Below are 25492 nucleotides of genomic sequence, written 5' to 3'. Positions count from 1 at the left end.
ACGGATATCTGCCGCCACCGCAATATGTTGGCGGCAGTCAGCATGGCAGTAAGAGGGATTTACCGCCAATGTCATAATGAGGGCCTTTCTCTCTAGTGTTCATAGAAACATACACACTCTTACGTAGGGATCCTTTCTTCGAACATCAGCTGTTTTATTGTTAAAACACTACTTTGACCCATGTATGTTAGAGGGAGATTCCATCCAGATGATCACGACTGTATGCTGATTGCTTCGCTGCAGCTGCTTATGTAGATTATAGGCCTCTTGCTCAGGTAAGAGGGATGATGTCTTCCCAGGGGAACCTGAAGGGTAGAATTGGAGCTTACCGTACTGTGCTCTAACATAGCCTAGGTAGAAGCTATTTTTAATGATTCAAGTGACAATATGATTGCATTATTTTTATGCTTCACTCTCCTTGTCACAATTTTAATCCTGTCATGCTTTATCGTCCTAGTTATTGCAGTCCATGCTTTATTATCTAAGATGCAGTTGCTTCAATAAAACCTTATTGAAATATATTCTGCTCTGATTTTCCTTGTATATGTGAGCCAAATGTAACTGAGAGAAATGGATGATATCTGAGTGACCACAATTTCCCTGAGGAATCAATTGTGTCATGCGCTCGGCTGCCCAATCATCTCAGCTCTTGGGTGGAGATGAGGCACTGCTAGTTAGCCAGACCAAAACCCGGATTAGGCAACAGGTGTCACCTGTAGTGGGTTCAGGCTCAGTCCTCCACAGTACAAGTGATCCTGCCACCAAAATCCAGTAGTCTCATTAGCTGCATCCTAGGAAGGGATGGTGGCACCTGAGGGGGAGCAGGACCTCTCCTTTCAGCTCCTACAGCAGATCCTTAAGGAACTGCGTAGGTCCCAAGAGGAGACTGCTCGTGCCTTGGTCACCATCAATGCCACCCTCACTTCCCTGAGTGCAGCCATGATGGCTGCCCTATCCCAGTGTCCCTCCCATGCCACCCTCCATGTGGCTCCCTATTCGTCCTCCCTCTCTCTTTCCCCCATATTTCTTGTGCCCCAGGTTGCTTCAGTCTCGTGGGGAGTCAGGTCAGCCAATGACAAGCCAGGAAGCGGCCACCACTACAGAGGATCTGATTGACATTGAAAACGAGGATGACCAGAATGACATTTGACTCAACTTAATGCTTTGACTGGACTTTTCCTTTGCCCCTTGTACATAGATTGATTCTCTGAGGTGTCCTGATTTTTTTTGTCCAACCCCCTCCAAGTCCCCTACCCCTACTCCATGAAGAGTATTATTTGATTTAATTTCCCCTTCCCAATGGACAGGTTTTGTTTGCATTACCATAATATTTATATAGAAAATAGAAAACAAAAAAAGTGGTTTGTGTACTTTATTGTCAATGCTGGAACTAAAGTGCAGAAGCATATGTCTGGAGTTGTATAACTCTGTCATCCACATGACACAACTGTACACAGATGGTTCTAGTGATGAACATGTCTTACCCACGTTGTTGAAACAGAAATGGCCTACAGTCACATGAAGCCTTTGAACATCATCAACTAAAGTCCATCTCAATTTAAAGGTGGAATATGTCTTTAGTTTACATAGTGCTGTGCAAGCATATGTTATAGTGCTCAAGAGGGATCTTACTTGCGTCTTGGTGGTGATGATCATAGTGAGATGGCAGGTTTCCTGGTGTTCTTAGCTGCAGGTGGGTGTGGGCCCTGTACAGGGTGGGGGGTCTGCCTGGACAGATGGTGTCTTATCCTGTACAGTGTGGAGGTCTTTCTGGACAGGGGGTGTCTGAGCCTTTACAGTGTTGGTCTGCCTGGACAGGGAGTGTCAGAGCCTGTACAGTGTGGGGGTCTGCCTGGACAGGGGGTGTCTGTGCCTGTTCAGTGTCGAGGTCTGCCTGGACAGGGAGTGTCAGAGCCTGTACATTGTGGAGGTTTGCGTGGACACAGGGAGTCTGAGCCTGTACAGTGTGGGGGTTTATCTGGACAGGCGGTGTCTGAGCCTGTACAGTGTGGGGGTCTGCCTGGACAGTTGGTGTCAGACTCTGTACAGAGAGAGGACGTGACTGTGCCATGCAGGGCATGCACAAGGGAAGTGTTCCCATCCTGGATCATTGAGGGCCTTGTGAAGGTTGTATAACCAAGGGTTGGGGGTGAGATGGGGCAGGTAGATGTGTTGGCTCCCCTCCATGGATTGACAGTGAAGGATTTGGCATCATTTTGAGTAGCTCCTCGATCATCTTTATAGCTAATGCATGGCGTCTTGCACTCTCTTCTGTTTGTATGGCCATGATGTCATTCAGCCTCTTCCCCAAGTCTTTACATGATGTATCTGTTAGACCTGGCATCCTTGGCATGGTCTTTTGTTACTCTGGGCACGTTACCACTGCTGACTAGTGCTAAAGTGCAAGTGGTCCCTATGTGAAATTGTATGTGTAATTGGCTTTTCCATGATTAGCATATTTGATTTAATAGTAAGTCCAAACCTTCCATTTTCATACATGTGAGGCACCCCTAAGGTAGGCCCTAGGTATCCCCCATGGGCATGGTGCAGTGTATGTTAAAGGCTTGACATGTACTGATGTGTATTACATGTCCTAACAGTGAAATACTGCCAAATTTGGTTTTCAATGTTGCAAGGCCTATCACTCTCATACGTTACCATGGGGGCTGCCTTTAACCCCTTCGCTGCCTGGCCTTTTCCCCTCCTGTGCCGAGCCTTGTTTGGGCTATTTTGGGGCAGTTTGTGCTTAGGCCCTCATAACTTTTTGTTCACATAAGCTACCCATGTCAAATTTGAGTCCTTTTTTCCAACATCCTAGGGATTCTAGAGGTACCCAGACTTTGGCGGTTCCACTGAAGGAGACCTAGGAATTAGCCGAAATACAGCAAAAACTTGGTTTTAAAAAAAAATAATGGGATAAAAGGGCTGCAGAAGAAGGCTTGTGTTTTTTTCCCTGAAAATGTCATCAACAAAGGGTTTGAGGTGGTAAAATCACCATCTTCCCAGCTTTCAGGAACAGCCAGACTTGAATTAGAAAACCCAATTTTTCAACACAATTTTGACATTTTACTGGGACATACCCAATTTTGACTATTTTTTCTATCCCAGGAAGCTAAACATTTCTGAAAAGTAGACAAAATCCTGAATTTGTGTAAATCCTACAAGTGTGTCCTGCAGAATATAACAGGTGAAATAAAAGAATATTGAAATTGAGGTAAACAAACAGCCATTTTTCTCCACGCTTTACTCTGTAACCTTTTCCTGCAATGTCAGATTTTTTAAAGCAATATACCGTTATGTCAGCTCGACTCTTCTGGTTGCGGGAACATATAAGGCTTGTAGGTTCATCAAGAACCATAGGTACCCAGGGGCAATAAATGAGCTGCACCTTGCATTCGGTTTTCATTCTATACCGGGTATACAGCAATTCATTTGCTGAAATATAAAAAGTGAAAAATAGGTATCAAGAAAATCTTTGTATTTCCAAAATGGCCACAAGATAAGGTGTTGAGAAGCAGTGGTTATTTGCACATCTCTTAATTCAGGGGTGCCCATACCTGCATGTGAATTACAGGGCATTTCTCAAATAGATGTCTTTTTTACACACTGTCTTACATTTGGAAGGAAAAAATGTAGAGAAAGACAAGGGGCAATAACACTTGTTTTGCTATTCTGTGTTCCCCCATGTCTCCCAATACAAATGGTACCTCACTTGCGTGGGTAGGCCTAGCGCCGGTGACAATAAAAGCCCCAAAACACAATGTGGACACATCACATTTTCACAAAGAAAACAGAGCTGTTTTTTGCAAAGTGCCTAGCTGTGGATTTTGGCCTCTAGCTTAGCCGTCACCTAGGAAAACCTAGAAAACGTGTGCAGTTTTGAAAACTAGACACCTAGGGGAATCCAAGATGGGGTGATTTGTGGGGCTCTGACCAGTTTCTGTTACCCAGAATCCTTTGCAAACCTCAAAATGTGGCCAAAAAAACACTTTTTCCTCTCATTTCGGTGACAGAAAGTTCTGGAATCAGAGAGTTGCCACAAATGTCCTTCCACCCAGCACTCCCCCAAGTCTCCCGATAAAAATGGTACCTCACATGTGGGGGTAGGCCTGGCGCCCGTGACAGGAAAAGCCCCAAAACACAACATGGACACATCACATTTTCACAAAGAAAAAAGAGCTGTTTCTTGCAAAGTGCCTAGCTGTGGATTTTGGCCTCTAGCTCAGCAGGCACCTAGGGAAACCTAGCAAACCTGTGCAGTTTTTAAAACTAGACACCTAGGTCAATCCAAGATGGGGTGACTTGTGGGGATCTGACCAGGTTCTGTTACCCAGAATCCTTTGCAAACCTAAAAAATTGACCAAAAAAACACTTTTCCACCAATATTGGTGACAGAAAGTTCTGGGATCGGAGAGGAGCCACAAATTTCCTTCCACCCAGTGTTCCCCCAAGTCTCCCGATAAAAATGGTACCTCACTTTTGTGGGTGGGCCAACTGCCCGCAAAAGGAAATGCCCCAAAACACTATCTGGACACATCAAAATTATCAAATACAAAACTACTTGTTTTTGCGGGGCACCTGCGTTTTTGGTCCTGGGCTCAGCAGCCTTCTAGGGAAACCTACCAGACCCAGACATTTCTTAAAACTAGACAAACGAGGGAGTCCAGTAAGGTGTATCTTGCGTGGATCTCCTAATGTTTTCTTACCCAGAATCCTCAGCAAACCTCAAATTTAGCTAAAAAATCACATTTGTCCCACATTTCTGTGTGGGATCTCCGCACTGGGACAAATTTCATACCACCCAATGATCCCCCTCAGTCTCCAGGTAAAAATGATACCTCATTTGTATAGGTGGGCCAAGTGCTTGTGAAAGGGAAGAGCCAAAAACATGTCGATATTGAGGGGGAACCAAAGGGCAGTTTGCAAAAAATCATTTTTAGGCTGACAAGTGCAGTAGAATTTTTATCGGTATAGATGAGACAATGCTGGTTGGTAGGAATTTTGTGATTCCTGCAGATTCCGGAAGGTTCCATCACAAAAACGGTGGGAAAATGTGTGATTTCCAGCAAAGTTGGAGGTTTGCAGGGCATTTTGGGTATAAAAATGGTGCGGAGTGCATGTGAAACACACCACCTTGGAATTACCCAGATGTTTAGTTTTCAGATGTGTCTAGGTCTTGAGGTTTTTTCTACATGGCAGCGTCCCAAAGTCCATAAAGTGCGGCCCTCACCATTCCAAGTGGGACGATTTTGAGAGTTAGCCAAGCTCTCATGGCCCAAATGTAAAACCAAAACCCAAAATAATCAAATGTCTTCTTGCTTGCTGTGGGATAAGATATTTTAGAGTGCGGAGGAGAGCTGAAAGACTGTTACCCCCTTCAGTTGGGGTGGGGGCATAACCAGACCCATACTGGTTGGTAGCCACCACCCCAATATATATATATTTTTTTTAATTCTCTAGCATCTAGTGGACTTTCTGCCCCACGGGGTGTGGATCAGGGGTAATTTCCAGAACAACTTTGGCCCCATTTATTTGGGGTGGGGTATGGCCATACCCCCAACCTCTTATTTATGAAAAAAAAACTTCCCTGCTCTCTGGTGGGCTTTCCTTGGGGGCAGATATGGCCAACAGTAATATGTCCCCTTGGGGAGTGACCCTTACCCAATGGGCTGCCTCCCTAAAGAAAACACATGCATACACACACACCAATCCCTGGTGCCTAAGTGGTTTGGCCTAAAAAAAAAAGGCCGATCTGCCCCCAAGGGGGGACAGAGAGCCCACCAGAGACCAGGGAAGTTTTTTTTTTCCAAAAATAAGAGGGTCTAGTCTAAGAAATGGTCTAAATCCAATCCCACCTCTAAAAAAAAAAAATAATAATAATAATGTTTTTATCCCTGGCACCTAGAGGTTCTGCCACCCCTGGGGGCAGATCGGCCTAATAACAATAGGCCGATCTGGCAGAAATGGCCTAAAAAAAATTTGCTCCCCCCTCCCCCGGGGAGCGATCCTTGCCTAAGGGTTCGCTCCCCTTGCGTGAAATTAGCGCAAAAAAAAGATTCCCAATGCCTAGTCGTTTCTGCCCTCCTTGCAGGCAGATGGCCTAACAAAAATCGGCCGATCTGCCACCAAGGGGGGCAGAAATGGTTTAAATACAATTTGCCACCCAGGGAAGCGACCGTTGCCTAAGGGGTCGCTCTCCACCTCTAAAAAACAAAACAAAAAAACCCTATTTTTTTGTATCCCTGGCGCCTAGAGGTTTCTGACCCCCTGAGGGCAGATCAGCTGAATAACAATAGGCCGATCTGCCCCCAGGGGGGCAGAAATGGCCTAAAATAAATTTGCCCCCACGGGGAAAGACCCTTGCCTAAGGGGTCACTCCCCACCTCTAAAAACAAAAAAAAATACCCTAAAAAAAAATCCTTGGTGCCTAGTGGTTTCTGCCCCCCTTGGAGGCGGGTGGCCTAACAAAAATCGGTCAATCTGCCACAAAGGGGGGCAGAAATGGTCTAAATAGAATTTGCCCCCCCCCCCCCCGGGGAGCGACCCTTGCCTAAGGGGTCTCTCCCCTTCTGTGAATTTGCTGTAAAAAAACAAAAAAACTCCCTGGTGTCTAGCGGTTTCTGCCGCCCTTGGGGGCAGACTGGCTTCATAAAAATAGGCTGATCTGCCCTTAGGGGGGCAGAAATGGCCTAAATATAATTTGCTTCGTAGGCAGCGACTCTTGCCTAAGGGGTCGCTCCCCAACAAACAAAAAAACACAACAAAAGAAATGATCCCTGGTGCCTAGTGGATTCTGCCACCCCTGGGGGCAGATCGGCCTAACAACAATAGGCCGATCTGCCCCCATGGGGGCAGAAAAGGGCTTGCAAAATATTGCCCCCCTGGGGAGCGACCCTTGCCCGAGGGGTCGCTCCTCTTGTGCCAGTTTCACTTTTTTTTCAATATCCCTGGTGTCTAGTGGGCATTTCAAAAGCCGGATCGCTTTACGATCTGGCTTTTGAAATGCGCTGGGAGACTTCAAAGGGAAGGAAATTCCTTTCCTTCCCTTTGAAGCCTCTCAGGGCCCCCATCACATGATCTGAAGCATTTCTCTTCCGATCACGCTGGGGAAGTGGCCTCTGATGAGGTCAGCGCACAAATGCACGCTGACTTCATCTGACGTCACTGGGGGGGGTCAGGGGTTGAAGGAGAAGGGCTTCCCCTTCCATCCCTGCCTTGGTGGGGTGAGAGGGAAGCCCACAGAGGGAACGCTAGCACTCCCTCTGAGCTCAGTGCAGAGGACGTAATGGTTACGTCCTCGGCACATCAGCACTGTGATGGGGGACGTAACCATTACATCCCCAGCCCAGAAGCGGTTAAATATCCTTAAAGTATGGTTTCCCTTTGAGAGCAGGTAGCAATTTGGAATTTGGGGTCTCTGAAAGCACAATTTAAAAATACACCTGTTAGTGAAGTTGTTTTTTAGATTGTTAGTTTCAAAATGCCACATTTTAAAAGTAGGCATTTTCTTGCTTTAATCATCCTGTGACTCTGCCCAGTTTGTGGATTCCCTTTCTGGATCAAACTGACAGTTGGGCTGTTTGGGATTCTCCTCTAGACAGTGACACAAAGGGAGCTGGGGTGTAACCTGCATATCCTGATGAGCCATTTGGGCTAGAGTGGAGGGAGGAGTGATCACTTACACCTGAATGGGCTGTGCCTGCCGTAATACAATGCAGTCTCCAAATCCCTGGTATGTGTCTGGGCCCTGCCCTGGGTAAGGCAGGATCCTGTAAACAACGGAGACTTTCCTTTGAAGTTTGCCTACCTCAAAGGCAGAGAGGCGTATAAGTAGTGGACCCAAAACCCCAGACTTCAGATCACTTCTGGAACAAAGAGGAACATCTGCCAAGGAGAATAGGTGAAGAGCTGAGGAGAAGTGCTGCCCCTGCCTGTGACTGTGCTTTGTTGGGCTATCCTGTAGTTGCTGCTTCTGCCTATGAAAGGGGACAAAGACTGGGCTATGTTGTACATTCCTACTTGAGAAGAATCTCCAAGTCTCAGGGCCATCAAAGACTTAGGGGGTTATTCTAACTTTGGAGGAGTGTTAATCCGTCCCAAAAGTGACAGTAAAGTGACGGATATACCACCAGCCGTATTACGAGTTCCATAGGATATAATGGACTCGTAATACGGCTGGTGGTAAATCCGTCACTTTTCCGTCACTTTTGGGACGGATTAACACCTCCTCCAAACTTAGAATAACCCCCTTACTCTACTAGCACCTGAACTCTCTGCTGAGACTCCTGCGCTGCAAAGTGGTGCCCTATCCAGTCCCTGGGCCCTTGAAAGGTGAAGTTGGCAGAAAGTTTTTGACGCACCATCTACAATGCAGCTGATAAACTACGCGCCACCCGTTTCGCAACTAAAATCAACGCACCACCTGCATCACGACTGGGAGATCAATGCATCGTGGCTGTAGAAACAATGCTAAATCTGCTTGCGGCTGCTGATAATGGCACAAACCCCACCCAGCGTGGTTTTCTAAAACCGTACAACCAGATTTCTCACGCATCGTTGCTGGGAGTCAAAGTCATTGTCAACCTGTGCGGATCCAGGGTGCCCCGTCCGGACAGCAACTCATTGCTCTCTTGTGAGGAGAGAAAAGCAACGCATCCCGACCCGAACGGAGAAGAAAACGACGCACTGCCTGACGTTTTCTGACGTTTGCTCACCTGTCCAGCTTTATTTTTGATGCAAACTAGGTACTTTGTGTAAAATCAAAGTTTCCATTGTGTTCTATGGGGTAAGACTCTTAGGCGGTCATTCTGACCGCAGCGGTCGGCGGTCGCCGCCGAAAAACCGCTCCGCGGTCAAAAGACCGCGGCGGCCATTCCGACTTTCCCGCTGGGCCGGCGGGCGACCGCCAGAAGACTGCCGGCCGGCCCAGCGGGACAGCCCCTTCAACAATGAAGCCGGCTCGGAATGGAGCCGGCGGAGTTGAAGGGGTGCGACGGGTGCAGTGGCACCCGTCGCGATTTTCACTGTCTGCACAGCAGCCAGTGAAAATCTTTGAGGGGCCCTGTTAGGGGGCCCCTGCACTGCCCATGCCAGTGGCATGGGCAGTGCAGGGGCCCCCAGGGGCCCCACGGCACCCGTTCCCGCCATCCTGGTTCTGGCGGTGGACACCGCCAGAAACAGGCTGGCGGGAAGGTGCTCGGAATCCCCATGGCGGTGCTGCAAGCAGCACCGCCATGGCGGATTCCCTGGGCCAGCGGGAAACCGGCGGGAAACCGCTGGCTCCCCTTTTCCGACCACGGCTTTACCGCCGCTGTCAGAATCGCCCAGGAAGCACCGCCAGCCTGTTGGCGGTGCTTCCGCCGCACTCCCCCATGGCGGTCATGGACCGCCAAGGTCAGAATGACCCCCTTATTCTTTAAAAAAAATTATATTTTGACTTGTGTATGTTAGATTTTTGTCGTTTGGGTCTTGTTTGATTTAAATGAACATTAGGGGTTAACCAGGGGTGTTTCTCCTTTGCCCAGACTAGAGTGTCGGTCCCTGCTTGGACAGGGGTTATTGACTGCCAACCAAAGACCCCATTTTTAACAGTATCTATCCTCTCCAATACCTGGGCCATTCTGTAAACCAACTGTGGAAGTTGGTGCATGTCTTCCAGTGAGGCAGACATATCAGCCAGTTTAGCCCATATGTCACAAATGTCCTGCCTTACATCTGACGGCTGCTGGAAAAAATCTTTGCTCCACTCACCAACATGGATACCTGCCAGCCCTCTATGCCTGGGACTGCCTATCTAGGATGCAACCAGCAGGTCCACCAGTGGGGGGTGACAAGTGGGAGGTTATGAGGAGTAGATTTGTGCCTATGAGCTACCTGCTCTCACCAGGGCTGGCATGTCCCTCAGATGTTGAAGAGAAGGCCTAGGAGACACTGTCAGAATAGGTGTGTAAAGGGGAACCAACACGTCTGACCTGAATTTGAGGGCTGTGAAGAGGTGAGCTTTGGGCTAGGGTGTATGGGGAAGAAGCAATCCTTTGGAGTGTAGGGTGAGGCATCATGCCAACCACAGCAGATGTGGGTTTTGTTGGTGAGCTGCATAGGCGAACAAGAGTGATCAGGGGATTGGCCTCCACATCACTTGAAATCAGTCCCTGAACTTCCTCCTCCTCCTTCTCCTGTTCTGTTCTGGCAGCTGACAAGGCAGCCTGGAAAAGGAGTGAGTTCTCCCTTTGGATTGCCTGGTGCCCGTAACTGGTAGATGGTCCATCCTCCAGTCTCAAGTTTTCGTCCTCACTACCTGTGACCTGGTTTGTGTAACCCTATATGTGATAGCTCACACTGTGGCATTGAAGTGTTCAGTGCAGATGTGAAATGGAGAAACAAACTCATCAGTTCCAACCGGAGGTCTGTGTGGTAACGAGATCCTCTTAGATGTCAGCTGCAGGGCTGGGATCCTTGAGTGTGTAGCAGATGAACTGGTCTGTGATCTAGCAGCTTTGGAACAAAGTGACACCATGTTTAAAGTTCTGCATGTATTATGCGTGAGTATGCACACCTGACACACACAACACTGATTTTGTTCTGTACATTTTACATACCAACTGCAGGATTGATGCTAAAATGGCAATATCTGCTCATCCCCTTCCACAAGGATTTGATTCTTGTTCATGGGTATGGAATCAATAGATTACAACACTATGGGGGTCATTACGACACTGGCGGAAGGCAGAGAACCGGCGGTAAGACCGCCAACAGGCTGGTGATCTTACCTTTTGGGATTATGACCATGGCGGTTACCGCCATGGCCATCCGCCGGTTCTCCGTTCCACCCGCCGGGTTGGAGACCTGGGTCTCCAGCCCGGCGGCCATCACTATACCGCCGGCGGTATTTGGACCCGGCTTACCGCCGTGGATTTCCAGCAGTTTGAACCCTTGGCACTGATAGGGGTCTCCCTCACCCCCCATCCCGAGTCCCTCCCCTACACCCCCCACCACTCCTGCCACCATCCAAAGGTGGCAGGGACCCCTCCCCACCCCAACCCCCAACATCACATAACTCACACGCACCCGGCACGCATGCAGGCACCACCAAAACACACACGCACACACCCCAACATACATGCCAACATCCACACACACACTCAGACATGCACACCCACATTCAAACATACACGCACACATCCATACAGACATACACGCACTCATTCCCAAACATGCATCACCCCCACAAGCACACAACACACAACATCCCCCCACCCCTCTCCCCTAATGGACGATCGACTTACCTGTTCCGTCGATCCTCCGGGAGGGGATGGGAGCCATGGGGGCAGCTCCGCCGACACCACACAGCCAACAGAACACCCCCACGGCGAATCACAGGACGTGATTTGCTGGGCGGTGTTCTGTTGGCGTGGCGTTGGAGGTGGAGCAACCTCCACTACCCCGCCTCCCGCCAGTATGGCTGTTGGCGGCTCTCTATCAGAAAAAGGACAGAGAGCTGCCAACGGTCATAATAGGCCGAGCGGCAAACCGCCTGCACTGGCGGTCTTCCACACGGCGGTCCCTATTCAACTCCCTGCCCCCGACAGGACAACACTGCTAATTTTGGACTGTGAGGTCAACCATTTCTTCTGTGTACTTTTCCTTTGGCCTGTGTTTCCAATGTACATGTACAGCATCATGGTCTATTTCACATGACACAGAATCTGCTCATGTACAGCACAAATCCTGTAGTCTACTATTCAGAGTTTCACTCATTTGTGATCTTGGTGGCAAAGTGAAATAAACATTGTTCTGGAACCCCACAATTTGGTCAAGTGGAAAAGCTGGGCTGATCCACACATTTACCATTTTCACGTTTTCTAATTCTGCAGTTCAACCACTAGATGTGCAGGCTTCCCCTCCTCTACACCCAACTTGCCACTCCCAAAATGCATGCCTGCTGGTATCAATACACCCCTCACCAACATCATGAATTTAGCTGTTGTTGGCATTTTGTCAGCAAGTATCCATGTCATGAACTTAGAAACAGGTTGTGGCTCCACCTCTCTATGAGCCCCTCAAGGCACTGGAGGATCACACTTTGTGCAACTATGTATATGAGGCCACAGCAAGCCACTTTTTGTGGTTTGAAATGGCATCCTGGACTGTGTCAAAGCTGAATAAATCACTCTGTTGCCTCACTCTGCACTTGAGTGACATTCCATGCACAATGGGGACACTTGTGACAATTCCACAGAGTGACAAAACCATGCATTCCTGGGAAGGCATAAACACCTTCCACCTTATGAGGTGAGACATACAGATTTATAACATATACAATTGCTACATTGACCCACACAAAATCCACCTACATGAGGAATGTTAGAAATGGAGTCTCTGGTTGGCAGTCAGTTTGCACACAGTCCAAGCGGTAACCCTCACTCTAGTCAGGGCAATAGAGATACATACTTAAATAACCCCTGCTCACCCCCTTGGTAGCTTGGCACAAGCAGTCAGGCTTATCTCAAAGGCAATGTGTAAAGTATGTGTACCAACACACAACATTATACAGTGGAAACACTATAAAATGGTCACCACCCCAGTTAAAAAAAATAGACAATATTTATCTAAATCAAACAAGACCAAAATGTCTAACATCCAACATACACAAGTCAAGTTATGAATTTTCAAAGTAAAAAGAATTAATGGAAATGTTGTTGATACACAAAGTGCCTGGTTTGCGTCACAAATAAAGCTGCCCAGGGTACCATGCATCGAAAAAGTCAGCAATGTGTTGTTTTCTTTCTCGCAAGTGAGGCAGCGTGTTTTTTTCCAGACGTGGCACCTCGGGTTCTCGTGGATTTACATTGATTTTGATGCCAAGCAAAAATGCATGAGAAATCTGGCCACAAGGCGATGGGAAACCATGCTGTGTGGGATTTGCTTCATTTTCAGCAGCCGCAAGCGGGTGTTGCAGCATTTCTTCCACCGCGATTCAGGTGATGTGTCCATTTCCCAGCCGTGATGCAAGGGGTGCATTGACTTCAGCCGCGAGGTGGGTGGCATGTCGTTTTTACAGCCGCGTTGCAGGTGGTGCGTCTAAATTTTCCCCACACGGCTTCCTGTGTGTGGCTTTCAGTCCTTGTTCTACCAGCTTCATCTTTCAAGGGCTCAGAGACTGGATAGGGCACCACTTGGAAGGGCAGAAGTCTCAGCAGAGAGTCCAGTTGCTGGCAGAAGAAGTACTTGTTGGCCCTGAGACTTCAAAACAGGAGGCAAACTCAATCCAAGCCCTTGGAGACACTTCACAAGCAGGAATATACCACAAAGTCCAGTTTTTGTCCTCTTTCAGTTAGAAGCAGCAACTGCAGGTAAACCCAGCAAAGTACAGTCACAGGCAAAGGGGCAGTACTCCTCCTCCAGCTCTTCCCCTCTTGTCCTTGACAGAGGTTCCAATTGATTCCAGAAGTAATCTGAAAATCTGGGGTTTTGGGTCCACTACTTGTACTCCTTTCTGCCTCTAAAGTAGGCAAACATCAAAAGAAAGACTCTTATTCACAAAATCCTTCCTTGCCCAGGCCTGGCTCTAAACTCACAACAAGGGCTTGGAGACTGCATTGTGTAAGGGCAGTCACAGCACATTCAGGTGTGATAGAAATGGGGTCTTTGGTTGGCAGTCAGATTACCCCCTATCCAAGCAAGGACCCTCACTCTAGTCAGGGTAAGTCACACACAATCCAAATTATCCTGTGCCCACCCTCTGGTAGCTTGGCACTGAGCAGTCAAGCTTAACTCAGAAGGCACTGTGTAACGTTTTTGTGCAATAAATCATGCAATAACACAGTATAGCACCACAAAAATACACCACACAGTGTTTAGAAAAATGTGTAATATCTATCTGATAAGATGCAGGTCATAACAATTAAAATGCAATAAGTATTTGTTGAGATATCACTGTAAAAGTGATATAAAGGGGGTCATTCCGACCCCAGCGGTTGGTGGTATAGTGGAGGTATTAGCACCAACAGGCTGACGGTACTTACCTCCACTATTATGGCATTGGTGGTTTGGCCAAAGCCAAACCACCAAGTCAACACACCGACCGCCACAGAGGTAACGACTGGAGACTACAGTCATACCCATGGCATTTTGACTCCGCCCACTGCCATGGTTTCCGTGATTTCTGTACTGCCACAGAAACCATGGTGATAGGCACTATCAGTGTCAGGGAATTCCTTTCCTGGCACTGATAGGGGTCTCCCCCTCACCCTCCCCCTCCCCAGAGTCCTCCCCCACCCTCCCCCTCCCTCTCCCGACCCCCCACACACTTACACACATAAACACACATACATACGCACCCATACACACACGCATACACACATTCACCTACGCATTCATACATTCATACACACTCATAGCAACACTCATGAACATACATCCAGTAACACATGCAATCTCACGACACAACATGCACCTACGCTCACACCCACTCATGCACACAAACATTACACATGCATGCACTCATTCACACACACTCAGACATACCCCCACACACGCACACAACACCCCCACTCCCCTCTCCTGTTGGAGAACCTGACTTACCAGCTTGCAGGGGGTCCTCCGGCAGAAGAAGTGACGCAGCGCAGCTGCCAGTAGCAGCATCTGCCAACAAAACACCACCAGACTGTATCATGGGACATGATACGGTAGACGGTGCTTTGCTGGCGTGGCCGCCGTATGCCGCCATGACCGTAGACGGAATTCCACCAGCCTTTTGGCAGGATTCCATCTACGGTGATAATGCCATTGGCGGTTGGTAGCCACGGCGTCGATATGTTGGCGGCCATCGCTGTGGCGGTAGGCAGCATTTGTCGCCCAGGTCCTAAAGAGGTCCGAAGTGTCTTAAGTCTTTTAAAAAGCATTCAATGTCTCTTTCAAGCACAAAGTACATGGTTTGCGTGCAAAATCTCAACAAAGAACCCAAGAGGAGGAGATGCGTGGAAACAAAGGGGTGTGGGTTGATTTCTCGAGCCGTACCCAGTGATGCGTCATTTATTTTTCACGCAGGGACGGCTGTGTGTCGATTTCCGGCGCTCGATTGTGGATCCTCTTCGGGTTGTAGGGTTTTCGGACACCTCGGGGACGATGCCTGGATTTCCTGCACTGGCAGGATGAAGTCACGGGAGCTGCGTCGATTCAGTGGGCGTTGCGTAAAAATTTCTACCACACAGCAGGCGCTGCGTTGATTCCTCTCTGGAAGTTGGGCTGCGTCATTCCGGCTCGGCTGTGCGTCGATCTAGTGGGCCTTGCATCAATTTTCCGGTCGCTACGCTGGTGCTGCGTCGAGCTTCTCGATGCAAAGTCAGGCTGCATCATTCCGGTTTGGCATGCAGTGAATTTTTCACTGCGGTGCAGGCTGTGCGTCATTTCTGGCAGGCTGTGCATCAAAGTTCGCCACACAAGGAGTCCTTCTTGTAGAGATGAAGTCTTTTTGGTCCTGACACTTCAGGGAACAGGAGGCAAGCACTACCCAAGCCCTTAGAGATCACTTCTTGGCAGAGGCCCTGTTTAAATACCCAAATGTGCCTTTGAAGTGGGGGAGGCTTCAAAGAGTGGCTTAGAAGTGCACAAGGTCCCCTTTCAGTTCAATCCTGTCTGCCAGGGTCCCAGTAGGGGGTGTGGCAGTCTTTTGTGTGAGGGCAGGCTACTGTCCTTTGACATACAAGTGTCAGGCCCTCCACCCACCCAGCACAGGAAGAGCCATTCAAAATGCATATGTATTTAAGTGTTGCTGAGTGTTTGGGGTGCGTCTGAGTGAATGCACAAGGGAGCCGTCAACTAAACCCAGCCAGATGTGGGTTGTAAGGCACAGAAGGATTTAAGTGCAGAGAAATGTTCACTTTCTAAAAGTGCCATTTCTACAATAGTAATATTAAATCCAACTTCATCAGTCAGCAGGATTTTGTATTGCCATTCTGGCCATACTAAATATGACCTTCCTACTCCTTTCAGATCAGCAGCTACCACTCAAACAATATATGAGGGCAGCCCCAATGTTAGCCTGTGAAGGTAGCAGGCCTCACAGTAGTGTAAAAACGAATGTAGGGGTTTTACACTACCAGGACATGTAAACTACACAGGCACATGTCCTGCCTTTTGCCTACACAGCACCCTGCCCTATAGGTTACCTAGGGCATACCTTAGGGGGGACTTATATATAGAAAAAGGGGAGTTTTAGTCTTGGCAAGTACTTTTAAATGTCAAATTGACAGTGAAACTGCACACACAGGCCTTGCAATGGCAGGCCTGAGACAAGGTTAAGAGGCTACTTAAGGGGGTGGCACATTCAGTGCTGCAGGCCCACTAGTAGCATTTAATCTACAGGGCCTGGGCACATATAGTGCACTTTACTAGGGACTTTTAAGTAAATTAAATTGTCTAATTGGGTATGATCCAATGTTACCATGTTTAAAGAGAGAGAGAGCATATGCACTTTAGCACTGGTTAGCTGTGGTAAAGTGTGCAGAGTCTTAAAACCAGCAAAAACATTATCTAAAAAGTGGAGGGAGGCAGGAAAAAAGTTAGGGGTGACGACCCTAAGGCTGTCAGGTCTAACAAGGTGTAAGTGACAACTCATCTCTCCACTTTAGCCCAGATAGCCCATCAGAATATACAGGCTACACCCCAGTTCCCTTTAACAGCACAACTGTCAGTCTGACCCAGACAGGGAATCCAAATATAGTCAGAGTCACAGAATGGTTAGAGCAAGAAAATGCCAACTTTCTAAAAATGGCATTTTCAAACTAAGGCCCATATTTATACTTTTTTAGCGCCAAATGTGAGTCATTTTTTGATGCAAAAGTGGCACAAACTTGCAAAATACAATTGTATTTTGTAAGTTTGCCCTGTTGTTGCATCAAAAAGTGATGCAAATGAGGCACTAATAAAGTATAACTATGGGCCTAACAATCTAAAAACCAACTTTACCAAAAAGATGTATTTTTAAATTGGGAGTTCACAGGCTCCATACTCCAGACCTCAATCTGCTCCCAAAGGGAAACTGCACTTAAAAGATATTTAAAGGCAGCCCCTATGTTAACCTATGAGAGAGATAGGCCTTGCAACAGTGAAATCCAAATTTGGTAGTATTACACTGTTAGGACATGTAAAATAAACCACTACATTTCCTACTCTAACAAACACTACACCCTGCCCATTGTGCTACCTAGGGATTACCTTCATCTTACATGTAAAAAAGAGAAGGTTTGGGTCTGGCAAGTGGGTACACTTTTCAGGTTGAATTGGCAGTTTCAAACTGCACTCACAGACACTGCAGTGGCAGGTCTGGACCATGTTTACAGGGCTACTCTGGTGGATGGTAAAAATAGTGCTGCAGGCCCACTAGTAGCATTTGATTTACTGGCCCTGGGGACCTCTGGTGCACTTTACTAGGGACTTACTAGTAAATCAAATATGGCAATCATGGAAAAGCCAACAACACATACAATTTATTAAGAGAACACTTGCACTTTAGCACTGGTCAGCCAGCAGTGGTACAGTGCCCAGAGTAAAAAACCAGCAAAAAACAGATTCCAGCACACAGGCAAACATGGGAAGCAGAGCCAAAAAAGACAGGGGAGACAATGCCAAGGATGCCAGAACTACCCAACCTCATGGGAGTTCTCATCATATAGGCAGAAGAATCTGGGCAGACCATCAGCATTGCAGTGTTCTGTTACAGGGCGGTGTTCCACCATTAAGTCTATTCCCTGTAGGGAGATGGACCACCTCAACAGTTTTGGGTTCTCACCCCATATCTGTGTTAACCATCTCAGGAGCCTGTGGTATGTCTGAACCTGGAAGTGAGTCCCAAATAAGTAGGGTCTTAGCTTCTTCAGCGCTCAGACCACAGCAAAAGCTTCACGCTCAATTTCACTCCACCTACGTTCCTGGGAAAGTAACCTCCTACTAATAAAGGCTGGAGGCTGGTCTAGGCACTCTTCATTTAGCTGTGACAACACTGCTCCCACACCATGCTCCAAAGCATCAGTCTGCATGACAAATTCTTTAGAGGAGTCAGGTGCCTTCAGCAATGGTACCATGCACATCGCTGCCTTCAGGGCATCAAAAGCTGTCTGGCAAGCCTTGGTCCAGATCAACTTTTTGGGTTGCTTCCAGGAGGTTAACTCAGTCAAGTGGGCAACAATAGTGCCATACCCCTTGACAAACCTCCTATAGTAACCTGTGAGCCCTAAAAAGGCACCCCTTCTAGTTCTTGGGAGGCTTCCAAACAAGAATTGTATTAATCTTTGGCTGTAGGGGGGCCACCAGACTGCTCCCCACCTGTTTCCCAAGTACACAACAGACCCCTGCCCTATTTGGCACTTACTTGCCTTAAAAGTGAGTCCTGCCTTTTGCAGGGCCTCTAACACTTTGCAGAGGTGCCTCAAGTGTTCCTCCCAAGTGGAGCTGATCGCAGCCATGTCATCCAGGTAGGCTGCACTGAAATATTCCAATCCAGCCAACAACTGGTTACCCAGCCTCTTAAAGGTGGCAGTGGCATGTTTCATCCCAAAGAACATCACCCTAAACTGGTAGTGCCCATCTGGGGTAGAAAATGGAGACCTCTCCTTGTCTTCTCAGTGAGAGAAATATGCCAAAATCCAGACGTTAGATCAAATGTGCTGAGATATTTGGCAGCCCTAACTGATCAATGAGCTGATCAGCTCAGAGGATGGGGTGCGTGTCAGTCTTCGTGATCGCATTGAGTCCCTGGTAATACACACCGAACCTGAGTTCTGGAGTGGCACCAGGAGCAGCAGCCTTTGGGACCAAGACAACAGGACTGGCCCAAGGGCTACTGGAAAACTCAATAACCCCAAGAGCTAACATTTTGGATACCTCATCCTTAATGCTGGCTCTAACCTTGTCAGTCTCACTGTAAACTTTATATTTTACCCGTGGACTGCTCCCAGTGTCCATATCTTGTGTGCACAAGTGTGTGGCCCCAGGGAACAAGAAAAAGAGAGAAAGTCCGTCTGTTGTTCTAGTCAGTGAAGGGGAGAGGTTCACACGATCCACTGAACCATCTTTCTCCATAGCAGCCAGGAGGTCAGGAAGAGGCTCACTCTCTTCTTCCATCACTTCATTTGTCACCAAGAGCATAGTCACTTCTGTCCTTTCAAAGTGAGGCTTGAGGCGTTTCACATGCAGGACCCTCAAAGGGTTCTTAGGATTCCACAAGTTCACCAGATAGGTGACATCACTCTTGCACTCCACCACCTCAAAAGGCCCAGTCCACTTGCCCTGGAGAGCATGAGACTCCACTGGGGCCATCACCCACACATTTTGTCCAGGATGAAACTCAACCAGAGTGGTATTCTGGTCATACCACTGTTCCATATTTTCCTCGCTTGCTTCCAGGTTCTCTTGAGCGAGGTTCCTAAAACTGGTAGTCTGGTTCCTAAAAGCCAGCATGTAACTGAATATATCCTGGGAGAGCTTACTGGAGACCTTATCCAAGCCTTCCCCAACCAGACTCACAGTTCCCCTGACAGGGTGGCCATACAATAACTCAAAAGGGTTAAATCCTATACCCTTCTGTGGCACCTCCCTGTAGGCGAACAGAAGACATAACAAGAAGACATCACACTTACGTCTCAAGGACTCTGACAGGCCCATGATCATGCCCTTCAAGGTGCAGTTGAATCTCTCAACCAGACTGTTTCCTTGGGGATGGTAAAAAGTGGTAAACTTGTATGTTACCCACATGCCTTCCACAGAGACTTCATATATGTAGATATGAAGCTAGTACCCCTTTCTTGGAAAATCCCAAGATACCATTGGGGAACCCCTTGATACCACTTTCTTGGGCAACCCCGTGTGGGTAAAAACCCCCATCAACACACGTCCCACCACAGGGGCTGTGATTGATCTCCAAGAATTGGCTTTGGGTCCCTGGTGGCATGGTCCACCAAGACTAGGATAAACCTGTTGTCCATGGCTGTCTTAGGATCCAGAGGCCCCACCATGTCAATACCAACCCTTTGAAAGGGGTGCTGACAACAGGAAAAGGTTGGAGGGGAGCCTTACATTCCCCCCCTTGCCACTTGCCTGACACATTTGACAAGACCTACAGTGTGCATTTGAATGCCTGAACATTTGGGGCCAGTAAAAGTGGGTGACAAGCCTCTTCATCCTCCCAATAAATCAAGTTTGAACAAGGCTCCTTGCCAGACACCTGGTCTGCAGCCTGCTGCTGCAAACCCTCCAGAGCAGGGCATGTTTTCTGTTCCTAACACAATGCTTCTCTGGTGGATCCCTCTTCCTGCTGCCACTGAGTCAGCTCAGGGACCTCCCCAGTTCAGCCACCTGTTCCCCTGTAGACTCTGGGGCATCCTCCTCAGGTTCAGCTTCTTTCCAGACCATGGGAACTTCTGGAGTGGGTTTCCCGTGCCCTTCCTCCTTCTGGCAGACACATGGGCCTCTCTTTCAGGCTCCAGGCCTCCTGATCACCCTGACGGGCTGTCATTGACCGGGTGGATACACACACCCACCCAGGTAAACCCAACATCTCCAAGTGCGACCTGTGTTCCACCTCCTTCCAAGGGAAATCATCCAGGTCATTGCCAAGCAGACAATCTACAGGCATGTTTGGACTCACAGCTAACCTCAAGCAACCTGAGACCTCTCCCCTACTGAAAGGGAACCTGCGCCATTTTGCACAGGTGCTCAGAGTTGTCTACTGCAACTACTTGGTAAAGTACCCGGGGACGAGCCTGCTCCTCAGACACCAGGTGTCTTCTCACAGTAGTCACACTGGCTCCTGTGTCTGTCAGAGCCTCCTCCCTCTATTCATTGATGGTCACCCACCGCCTGTACTTTTTATTGTTCTCAAGCACGAGGGTCCTCTGGACCATCCCACTGTCCCCTAGTGAGATAAGGGTCATCTCAGCTGGCTCCCACCTACCTGGAACCAACTCCTCTCTAAGAGCTACACTTGCCAAATGCTGTGACTGAGCACCAGTAGTTGCCTGTGTCCCCTTTGGACATTTGGGATCCCCCATCATATGACACACCTGATCACATGTAAAACACTTGTGGGGGGCCCTCTCAGCAGGTTTCCCTGTTGAGACCCATGGTTTCTTTCAATTGGGTGCTGGGAATCTTTATTCTGGGAACTAGGTTGGGGCCCTTTAGAGAACTCCCCTTGTTTACCCTTACCCCCCATTTCTTCGGATGGAGACGCTGCCCACACTTAGAATGGTGTTCCTCATACCTCTACAGGACCCTGGTGCTTTACCACCAACCCGCTTCCTGAGCAAGCCTCCTGTGGTCAGTCAGCTTGCTGTCAATTAGGTACTGGCGCAGCTCTGGAAAACAAAGACTGTACAAGTGCTCCCAAGCAATTAAGTTGTAAAGCCCCTCATAGGATGTTCACTTACTGCCCTTCACCCACCCATCCAGTAACCTGCAAAAAGAGTCTATACACTCCAACCAAGTTCGAGAATCCTTTTTCTTATAGGACCTAAACCTTGCCTTATACTCCTCAGGAGTAAGACCACATCTGGTGAGGAGGACGTCCTTCATGATAGAGTAGGTGAGCCCCTGAGGATCCCCTAAGGATGTCAGAGTGTCCCTACCCTCTACCTCAAAGTGCTTCCACAGACCTGCCCCCCAATGTACTTCAAGGACCATGTTCATGTAGAGAGCAGACTCATACCCCTTGAATCACAGATATATGTCATCCTCCCTTTTGTAATCCTACACTAGATCTTTAGCAATATGTACCCTCCTCTCTGAATAGAGGTACTGCTGCTACCATCTCCACTAGACTGGCTCCTCTGATCCAGCTTCCTTAAACTGAGCTCATGAGCCAAGAGAATCTTTTTTTCTTGTATGTCCAACCTTCTCTCTTCTATCTCCATTTTAAGCATCTCTAACTCCAAGTGGTGAACCCTCTCTGCCTGTCTGTCCTGCAACTCCTCAGGAGTCAGACCCTGGGATGACACACTGCTACCTGCCCTGGTAACCCCCCCCCCCAAGCAGAACAGGTACATCCACTACATTATGGCCACTGTCCACCTCTTCACCCTCATCCTTCTCCTCTGTGTGGACCCTAGCCTCTTTGGCTCCACCCAGGCTCTCAGTGCCTGGCGGAGCTCTTGATTGGGCAGGCTAGATCCTTACAAAACTGCTTCAGTTGAGCCACTGTATGCTCCTCCAGTTTCTTCAAGTCAAAAACAGCCTGTTGGTAAGGTTGACTCAAAAATGCAAAATTCCAAAAAGAACAGAGATTTCTCAAGAGAAGTAAAAAAAAAATCACAAAAAAATGGAAGCAGAAAAAAAGTCCAAAAAGATTAAAAACAAAAGCAAGTAGTATGTGGTCACGTAATGATCTGCACTAAAAACAATAGTGTACACTTAATCACTGTATGTCAATTAAAAACACAAGTTCTATCCCTACCGCTGCCACCAATGTTAGAAATGGGGTTTATGGTTGGCAGTCAGTTTGCACTCTGTCCAAGTAGGGACTCTCACTTTACTCAGGGCAATGGAGATACACACTTAGATAACCCCGCTGTAGGAAGCTGACTCTGTATATACTATCTCAAAGTGAGAGATAGTGTGCACAGAGTCCAAGAGTTCCCCTTAGAGGTAAGAGAGTGGCAAAATTAGAAAATTCTAATGCTCTGTTTTATGGTAGTTTGGTGGAGCAGTAGGTTTATCAGAGGGTAGTGTTAAGCATTTGTTGTACACACACAGGCAATAAATGAGGAACACACATTCAAAGACTTACTCCAGGCCAATAGGTTTTTATATAAAAATATATATTTTCTTAATTTATATTTTGAACCACAAGTTCAAAATTTGAAGTAAATACATAAAATGCAAGGTAGGTCCCACAGTTGTTAGGAACTTTGAATTAGAGCAATAACATATACAGTTTTTGTTAAAATGGCAATAAGTTATTTTAAAAGTAGACACTTTGTGCAAAAATCAACAGTTCCAGGGGGAGGTAAGTATTGGTTAGATTGTGAGGTAAGTAAGACACTTACAAGTCTCGGTTCCTGGGCATAGGCAGCCCACCGTTGGGTTTTCAGGGCAACCCCAAAGTTACCACACCAGCAACTCAGGGCCGGTCAGGTGCAGAAGTCAAAGAGGTGCCCAAAACACATAGGCGCCTATGGAGAACAGGGGTGCTCCGGTTCCAGTCTGCCAGCTGGTAAGTACCCGCGTCCTCGGGGGCAGACCAGGGGGGTTTTGTAGAGCACTGGGGGGACACAAGTAGACACACAAAACACACTCTCAACAGCACAGGGGCGGCCGGGTGCAGTGTGCAAAGCAGACATCAGGTTTTGTATTGGTTTCAAAGGAGGGACCCTGGGGTCACTCTAGCGGTGCAGGCAGTCACGGGGGCTTTTCAGGCCAGCCACCACCTGGGCTAGGCAGAGGGTCACCTGGGTGTCACTCCTGCACTGAGGTTCGGTTCCTTTAGGTCCTGGGGGCGCAGGTCCCTTGTTACAGGCAGTCACGGTCAAGGGGAACATCTGGATTCTCACTGCAGGCGTCGCTGTGAGGGTACAGGGGGGGTCGTCTTGGGCTACTCACGGGGTCGCAGTCGCCAGGGAGTCCTCCCTGTGGTGATGGTTAACTGGATCTCGAGCCGGGGGCGTCGGGTGCAGAGTGTGAAGTCTCACTCTTCCGGCGGGAAGAGTGAGGTCTTTAAAGTTGTAGAAAAGTTGCAAGTTTTTTGCAGATTGTTGAGCAGAGCTACTGCTCACGGGAGTTTCTTGGTCCTGGGGGTCAGGGCAGTCCTCTGAGGCTTCAGAGGTCACTGGTCCCTGTTGGATTCGTCGCTGGTTGCAGGTTTTCGAGTCGGGAGACAGGCTGGTAGGGCTGGGGCCAAAGCAGTTGTCGTCTTCCATCATCTCTGCAGGCTTGTAGGTCAGCAGTCCTTCTTCTTTAGTTCAGGTTGCAGGAATCTGATTTCCTGGTTTCTGGGGTGCCCCTAAATACTAAATTTAGGGGTGTGTTTAGGTCTGGGAGGGTAGTAGTCAATGGCTACTGTCCTGGAGAGTGACTACACTCTCTTTGTGCCTCCTCCCTGTGGGGAGTGGGGCACATCCCTAATCCTATTGGGGGAATCCTCTAAAACTAAGATGGAGGATTTCTAAAGGCAGGGGTCACCTCAGCTCAGGGCATCTTATGGGCTGTCCTGACTGGTGGGTGACTCCTCCATGTTTTTCTAATTGTCTCCTCCAGCCTTACCACCAAAAGTGGGGGCAATGGCCAGAGGGGCAGGCATCTCCACTAGGTGGGATGCCGTGGGGCGTTGTAACAAAGGGGGTGAGCCGCCAGGTGTTACAGTTCCTGCAGGGGGAGGTGTGAAGCACCTCCACCCAGTGCAGGCTTTGTTCCTGGCCACAGAGTGACAACAGCACTCTGCCCAGGTGGCCAGCAACTTGTCTGGTTGTGGCAAACTGGCAGAAATTGGTCAGCCCCACACTAGAAGTCGGGTTGGTATTCAGGGGGCATCTCTAAGATGCCCTCTGGGTGCATGTTACAATAAATTCCACACTGGCATCATTGTGCATTTATTGTGCTGAGAAGTTTGATACCAAACTTCCCAGATTTCAGTGTAGCCATTATGGAACTGTGGAGTTCATGTTTTACAAACTCCTAGACCACATACTCTTAAGGCTACCCTGCACTTACATATCTAATATCTAGTGGCATAGTGCTTATGCACATATGCCCTCACCTGTGATATAGTGCACCCTGCCTTATGGCTGTAAGGCCCGCTAGATGGGTGACTTACCTATGCCACAGGCAGTGTGAGGTTGGCATGGCACTCTGAGGGCAGTGCCATGTTGACTTAGTCTTTTTCTCCCCACCAGCACACACAAGCTGTGAGGCAGTGTGCATGTGTTGAGTGTGGGGTCCCCAGGGTGGCATAAGACATGCTGCAGCCCTTAGAGACCTTCCTGGCATCAGGGCCCTTGGTACCAGGGGTACCAGTTACAAGGGACTTATCTGAGCGCCAGGGCTGTGTCAATTGTGGAAGCAAAGGTACAGTTTAGGGAAAGAACATTGGTGCTGGGGCCTGGTTAGCAGGGTCCCAGCACACTTTCAATCATAACTTAGCATCAGCAAAGGCAAAAAGTCGGGGGGTAACCATGCCAAGGAGGCATTTCCTTGCACCCGCTCAGCCCTTGCTAGATTGGCGCAATCAGTCAAAGGCAATGTGTAAAGTATTTTTACCAACACACACACTAATACAGTGACAACACTGCAAAATGGACACCACACCAGTTAAAAAAAATAGCCAATATTTATCTAAATCAAACAAGACCAAAGCAACAAAAATCCAACATACACAAGTCAAGTAATGAATTTTCAAAGTAAAAAGAGACTTATCAATCAATCAATCAATCATAACATTTGTAAAGCGCACTATGTACCCGTCAGGGTTTCGAGGCGCTGGTGGGGGGGGGGGGGGGTTGGTGAG

Source organism: Pleurodeles waltl, chromosome 9, assembly GCF_031143425.1.
Source record: "Pleurodeles waltl isolate 20211129_DDA chromosome 9, aPleWal1.hap1.20221129, whole genome shotgun sequence".
Taxonomy (NCBI): Eukaryota; Metazoa; Chordata; class Amphibia; order Caudata; family Salamandridae; genus Pleurodeles; species Pleurodeles waltl.
This window is presented reverse-complemented; position numbering follows the sequence as displayed.